Source organism: Etheostoma spectabile, chromosome 4 (assembly GCF_008692095.1).
Source record: "Etheostoma spectabile isolate EspeVRDwgs_2016 chromosome 4, UIUC_Espe_1.0, whole genome shotgun sequence".
In the NCBI taxonomy this organism is placed as follows: Eukaryota; Metazoa; Chordata; class Actinopteri; order Perciformes; family Percidae; genus Etheostoma; species Etheostoma spectabile.
The window spans coordinates 11071068-11079042 of record NC_045736.1 but is presented as its reverse complement, the minus strand read 5'-3'; positions in this window follow the sequence as shown (position 1 = coordinate 11079042).

The following is a 7975-nucleotide window of genomic DNA, read 5'->3' as shown; positions in this document are numbered from 1 at the left end:
AAACTGCTATCTACATTATTACATCCCTTGCACGGGGTGGAACATAATCACAGCTTAATTAAAAGGTGCCAAGATAAAGAATCAGTGGGTTGTAAGGCAGATGCAAACAGCCCAAGTGAATTTTACTGATAGCAAAGTCCTTCCTTCCTCACCCTACTCTGACAGCATATTAATTGTGCTCTTCACACTCCGATGCATTTGTACATTCTGCTTCAGTTAATAAACGTGTCACCTTTAAAGCGCCAGCACAGCTTAAAGCAAGGAGTAAACGCCAAGAAGCAGCCAGAAGGGAGAAAATCAGGGTGTGTCTCAACATCACTCATAATCTCTGCCCATACGTGACCTCTACTGACTAATTTATGAAACTGCATCTCTTCACCTGTCTTCATGGCCACGGTGCGTGCAGCAGAGCAGGAGTCAGCAGAGGCTATGTTAAACTGGGTGAAACGTCAAACTGCTGCTCGTTGAATCAGAGAGGACCCAACAGAGAGGGTCGTCCAGCTCAAACTCCCTCTGCCCTGAACACAATTACCTAATTCCCCCCAGCGAAATGCATCCAGTAATGTTTATTGGCGGATATAAAAAGGTTGTATTTTCATATCCTAATCCATCTAAATGACATTATGTGAAATATTACAAAATATCTATGTTTGAACAGCTTGCTTTAGTTTTCTCATTCAGACTTAGAAGAGGAAGGCAAGTATTTATCCCGAGAGGGGGAATTCACAATTTTCACTCTGTTAGTACATTTACAAACACACACACACATATATATATATATATATATATATATATATATAATATAATATATTTTCAGTTCATATACTTTATAAACTGAACGAACTTATTATTTAAATTACAAGCATGCTCAGGACCTAAACATGCAATCACACTAATGGCATCCGACTACCAGTCCACACAACAAATTGAGAATATATGGCATTTTTGCTTGGGGAAAAAATGGGCGCCAACTATTTCACTTGATTAAATGATCAATTGATTATTCTCTATTATTTTCCTATCCATCCGTTCTTTGATTTGGTCTCTACATTTATGTATCTGTCCTTAAACTTGTTCTCCGTATTGTCTCTGTCGCCATCCCGGTCTGTCTCTCTATCTAAAACTCTAAAGTTAAACTGATTGAATTAGCGATATGGATCACTGCAGCTCCTTCTGTAAAGCAGAATGGCAGTATGTGTCTGCACAATGCCCCCCCCCCCTCCGTTGTTCTGTCCGTACAGGGACTTGAATCAGCAACCCTCCGTTCGGTTCCTAGCCCAACTCTCTATGGACTGAGCTTTTGCCAGCCCTCTAGAAAGAACAAGAGCCTATTGTAATGAAGTTAAATTTGGGCAGTTTAGTGACTTGATAACAGACGTCCCTGAACACTGTGGAGAAAAGGGCGCTTAGTTTAGTGAGTGGGATTTGTCACTGTTGACCAAATAATACAATATTCAAATATCAAGTCAGCAAAGTATATTTTTGTTGATTCATCTGAATATTTTCTTTCCTAATTCCTAGTTCCATAAAAGTCAAAAATTCTCAAAGCCCAAATTGGCAAAGCACATTTCTTTCTATGTCTTGTTTTGTGTGACCATGAGTCTAAAACCCAACAATATGTGGTTTAATATCCCAAATGATCAAGAGAACTAGCAAGTATTCACATTAGAGAAGCTGGAACCTGTATGTTTATCAATAAACATGCTGAATCATCATCATCCTCATTGCCACTAATTGTTTTAACTCTACAATAAAGTACAAAACATATGCATACACAAACATTTGGAAATTCGTTCCATTAGATTATTTTAGCAGTAATAACACACCCAACATGAAGCAAAGCAGGAGTGATCAGCCGCAGTGGATTTAACATGAAACACCGTCATGCAGAAAGCCAAATACACTAAACCCAGAAGTGACGGCTAGTTGCTATTCAAACACATTCTCAGCGTGGAGTCGACTCACCTCCTCCAGCTCTTCCTCCTTACCTAACAACTTGGCTTAGGCTGTGAAAAAAAGAAAAGAAAACGTTGCCAAAAGGGGAGACTATTCCCAAGGGAGGAGCCCTGGCTTTAGGTCAGGTCAAATGCTAAATGCTGAATTCCTCCATCAGACTCCAATAAGCAATCAGCACTCCTCCGTACAGTGATGGAACACAGCCCAGCCTTGTCCCTGCCTCTTATCCTCTCCTCATTCTCTGGATTAAATCCTTAGAGTCTCTGTCACTGTACTCCTCTCTTCCACTCTTTTTCCCTCTCCGTCATGAGCATAATCCCATGTGCACATACTACACAACAAGTCAAAGCGGACTCCACAGAGCAGGAAACAGAGGGCTAGTGTTGGCCAATCGCAGACTATAAATAGGCTTCCTGAGTTCATCATTGTCTCTTTGCATGATGGTGAAGAGCCTAGAGGGCTTGGAGAGAGGGAGGAGGGCTGACCAAATAGCATCACTCTCTGCTGGCTTTTATTTCCCTCCTTGTATCGACTTCACTCTCCCTATCAGTTACACCATTCCTGATTGGGGGGGGGGGGGAGATATCGGAGCCAAGCAGGAAGTTCATCAGCATTAGGTTTTTTTTTTAATAAACGAAAAAACTAAAAATTAGGAATAAATGCTACAGAATATAGCAGGATGATTTTTAGATAGCCACTGACAAGACATCAGTCTTTCATATTGTAAAAGGTTACGTGTGATGTGCTCTAATAAGTGTGACAAGACAGTGAAGTCACCGGTGGATAAGATCACAGTTAAATGCCAACAATGCTCTCCATGTAGTATGTGTCATGCTCAGCCACATGCACTCCAATTTTTTTTTTTTTTTAAAACAAGTGTCCCTTTATTGTCTGAGAAAAAAAAACTCAATTCTTATGTTGAATACATTTTCTAGGATCACCTTCAAAATGTCATCTAAGTTGAAATAAGGTTAAGACGATTTGAAAGAACAAAGAGTATTACTCCTTACATTTAGCATCACATTCCCATCAATTAACTCTTGTCAACTCAATTTACAAATAAAATCTGCCACAAAAGAGGTTCCCTACATAAAATACAACTTGTGTTTTGTAGGGGTCGGAAAAAGAAAAGATTTTTAGATTCATTGCGATTCTAGAATGATTTGATGCTCGATTCTTTTTTTTTTTTTTTTTTTTAAAGATTTTTTGGGCATTTTAGGCCTTTAATAACAGGACAGTTGAGGATATGAAAGGGGAGAGGGAGGGGGAGTGACATGCAGCAAAGGGCCGCAGGCCGGATTCGAACCCGGGCCGGCTGCGTCGAGGAGTAAACCTCTATATATGAGCACCCGCTCTAACCACTAAGCTATCTGGGTGCCCTTGATGCTCGATTCTGATGAGTTAATATAGTACAGTAGTAGAGATGTTCCGACACCAGTATCGGTACCACCCCCGATACTGCCAAAAACGTTGGTATCTGAAGTACTGGAGTTTATACACCGATCCGATACCACACAATAAAGCCCGAAAGAAAATCTACGTTAACATAGTTTATTTGTTCTTTTTCCGTTAAAACTGACTGTCAAACTGGATTATTGCTTGTTCATGTTTCACAAAGAGTTTAACCTGAGCCCGACCGACAACAAAGATAAAAATCATATCCCATCCATAGGGATAGTAGTATACAGTTGTTAAATCATAATAAAATATATGATACACTGGTATCGGATCAATGAGTACTGATCCGATGCATCGGCCAATACGCAAGTTTAGGTATCAAAATCGGGAAACAAAATGGTATCGGACCATCTCTAGTCTATAGTCTCCCAACATGTACAAATCAATAATAATGGACACAACTTAGAGTTTAGGCAAGATTGCAGAAAAAAAAACTAAAATAGCCAAAATGAAATTATGTATACACACACACACACACACACAAATATGTATTGTATACACACATGATCTAATAAGACGTACATAAAATAATTAGGCAAAACATATAGGCTGTTCATGTATTTTATCACATTACACCTGAGCACCTCATGTTTCATGTTCTAAGAAGCCAATTCTCCACCTTTGACTGAGCCTCGGACATGGAAGATCAATCAAAATGTATTTATAAAGCACTTTACAGCAACCAGCAGGTATCCAAAGTGTTTTTAACTTCGGAATGAGTAAAATCACATCATGCGATAGAAAGAGTGAACATAGAAAACCGTAAAAATCAGAAAAGGTTACAAAGAAACAAAAGAATGAAATTCTGTGAGACACAAACTTAGAACAATTTTCTCTCTAGGGAGATAATTAAACCTAGTTGTTTAGATGAGAAAATGTGTTCCTAATTTAGGTTTGTACCAAACAACCATCTTTCCTTATAAATGAGCTTGACATTGCACCAAGCGTCAGATATTCCATTGTAATATGTTTTTAAAAAATAAAACATGAATCATACAAAACCTCACTACTGTACGTGGTATGGTACAGTACATGACCAAAGAAAACATAGTGCTAATTTACACGAATGATGATAATTTAGCTGAGATTTACTGTTGTCGTCATCAATATTTATTAGCCGGTCATAACTCAGTATGACACATGCAAGATATGTGTCAAGAGAGAGAAATGGCTAATTAACCTATTACCCCCATGAGTCACACGGCTCACTTCAACTTATCCAGAAGGTCTCTGGAGACAGTGAGTAATCCACTGAGCAAGAAGGGACATCCCATGCTCTCAGCAGAAACACCTGTAAGGCATTTCTTTTAATATTGGACAGATTTATAAGATGTCCAGTTGAGAGATTTAGCCGCTTTCTAAATTACTAATGGTTATAAGAGACACAGTAGCATTAGTAGGGAGTACATCCAACACACTCCAAGTCACCATTAGTATTTCATGACAACATATAATGTATTACCCTCCCGAGAAATCCAGTGTAGGATCTGACATGAGAAATGTCAGATGTGGCTGAGAGCAAGACTCAAACAAATGCAGTCCTTAGCACAGAAATAAAAGATTGATTGCCTACTAGCAAAACATGGTACTTCATTTTTCTATATTCCCACATTCAGTTAGCCTACTTAAATTGAATCCAGTGCAGCCATCTTGTACTTTCTGCTTTAAGGGTGTTTGAGGTTCTTCACATCTATATTTTGTGTACCCAACTACTTTTTTTTTTCTTTATTAGTTCCCCAATTATTAAACAATACAGCAGGACAATGAGTCCAAACTGACATACAAAGCAACCAAGGAGGGTTTTAGAGCAGACAGTGGAATGCTTTGGCTTTGCCAAATCAGTCGTCTGACCTCAATCCTACCAATCGTGTTTAACCTGCTAAATACCAGACAGATGAAACAAAAATAGAAAGGAAAAATCCCATAAACAAGCAAGAAGGGAAGGCTGCAGTAGCACACTGGCAGAGCATCACCAGGGTGCCCCATGCTTACACACTAAGCATTTTGGGCCACTTGGGGACAGCAGAAACAAGTTTGAACACAACAGTGACATTGATTCATCTTTGAAGCCGATATGGTGAGCTTGTTAGCAACAGTTACTTTACACATCGAGCAGACATGGGGCAGCATTAGCATTCATTTGTAGTCGTGTCAAGCTAATATTCACTCTACTTTTAGCTTCATTTTGGTCTCCACCAACAACTGAGGGATCAACTATCTTGCTCTTAAGCTGCTAAATGTTTCACTATGTTCACCAGCTAGTTACTAACTTTTTCTGTCTGCTTTTCAGTACTGGGCAGGTAGCGTACAGTGGGGCTTTAGAGCTTTTTCACAGATAAAAGCTGCCTGCTGTAAATAGAAACAATACTTTAGAGAGCAGTGAGTTAACCGAAGCAGTAATGGTGCAGTCCAACGCAACCCATGTAGTACAAGCTTAAGCATTCCCTCTGTTGGACCACGAGGCAGAAGTGTAGACTGTCAATGTTAAGTTACTACAGATAATCACAGTATAAATATAAACAGTACTCTCTTCCCACGCTTGAATGTCAAATTATAATTGAGAGGTCTATCATAGAAACTTTAAGGTTATATTGACTGGCAGAGATCATTTTAGTTCGGGGACTATGTATAAAAGGGTGAACAGTACCTACACTCACCTATAGGATTATTAGGAACACCTTATGAATACTGTGTTTGACCCCCTTTCGCCTTCAGAACTGCCTTAATTCTACGTGGCATTGATTCAACAAGGTGCTGAAAGCATTCTTTAGAAATGTTGGCCCATATTGATAGGATAGCATCTTGCAGTTGATGGAGATATGTGGGATGCACATCCAGGGCACGAAACTCCCGTTCCACCCCATCCCAAAGATGCTCTATTGGGTTGAGATCTGGTGACTGTGGGGGCCATTTTAGTACAGTGAACTCATTGTCATGTTCAAGAAACCAATTTGAAATGATTGGAGCTTTGTGACATGGTGCATTATCCTACTGGAAGTAGCCATCAGAGGATGGGTACATGGTGGCCATAAAGGGATGGACATGGTCAGAAACAATGCTCAGGTAGGCCGTGGCATTTAAACAGTGCCCAATTGGCACTAAGGGGCCTAAAGTGTGCCAAGAAAACATCCCCACACCATTACACCACGACCACCAGCCTGCACAGTGGTAACAAGGCATGATGGATCCATGTTCTCATTCTATTTACGCCAAATTCTGACTCTACCATCTGAATGTCTCAACAGAAATCGAGACTCAACAGACTAGGCAACATTTTTCCAGTCTTCAACTGTCCAATTTTGGTGACCTCTTGCGAACTGTAGCCTCTTTTTCCTATTTGTAGTGGAGATGAGTGGTACCTGGTGGGGTCTTCTGCTGTTGAAGCCCATCCGCCTCAAGGTTGTGCATGTTGTGGCTTCACAAATGCTTTGCTGCATACCTCGGTTGTAACAAGTGGTTATTTCAGTTGCTCTTCTATCAGCTTGAATCAGTCGGCCCATTCTCCTCTGACCTCTATCATCAACAAGGCATTTTTGCCCACAGGACTGCTGCATACTGGATGTTTTTCTCTTTTCACACCATTCTTTGTAAACCCTAGAAATGGTTGTGCGTGAAAATCTCAGTAACTGAGCAGATTGTGAAATACTCAGACCGGCCCGTCTGGCACCAACAACCATGCCATGCTAAAAATTGCTTAAATCACCTTTCTTTCCCATTCTGACATTCAGTTTGGAGGTCAGGAGATTGTCTTGACCAGGACCACACCCCTAAATGCATTGAAGCAACTGCCATGTGATTGGTTGATTAGATAATTGCGTTAATGAGAAATTGAACAGGTGTTCCTAATAATCCTTTAGGTGAGTGTATAACTGCTAATGTAATGTGAATGCAGATAACCTTAAATTAAAACTAGGCACTTTTACCTAATTATGATGATAATTTTTAAATTCAGCATGCTTAATGTGTGATTACAGAGCAAAGAAAACACAAAAATGATTTTGTCCTAACTGTGTGTGGCTATAAAGTCCCTAATAATAATTCCATCTATAAATACACACTACACAATGCATTGCTGTTTCTAAAACCAACTTGGGTGTAGCAATGCATCAATGACGATCTGAGAAGTATTTGAGAGAGCAATTTGAATTAATCAACCTTACATTTAATAATGTCTTGCTACATTACTCTTGGGTAAGGAAGTCCTCAAAACAAGAAGGGGGTTTACAAGAAGGGGATGAGCAGACTCTACTTCCTGAGGAAGCTGAGATCCTTCAACGTGTGCAGCAGGATGTTGGAGATCTTCTACCAGTCTGTTGTGGCCAGCGCTCTGTTCTCCTCCGCCATCTGCTGGGGGGGCAGCAGCATCGGAGCCAGCGATACAAACAGACTGAACAAACTGATCAGGAAGGCTGGCTCCGTGATCGGCTGCAAACAGGAAACTTTTGAAGCTGTGGTGGAGAGGAGGAACAAACTGTTATCTATCATGGATAACCATGACCACTTTCTCCACCCCACACTGGTCCAACAGAGGAGCAGCTTCTCAAAGAGGCTCCGACAGCTT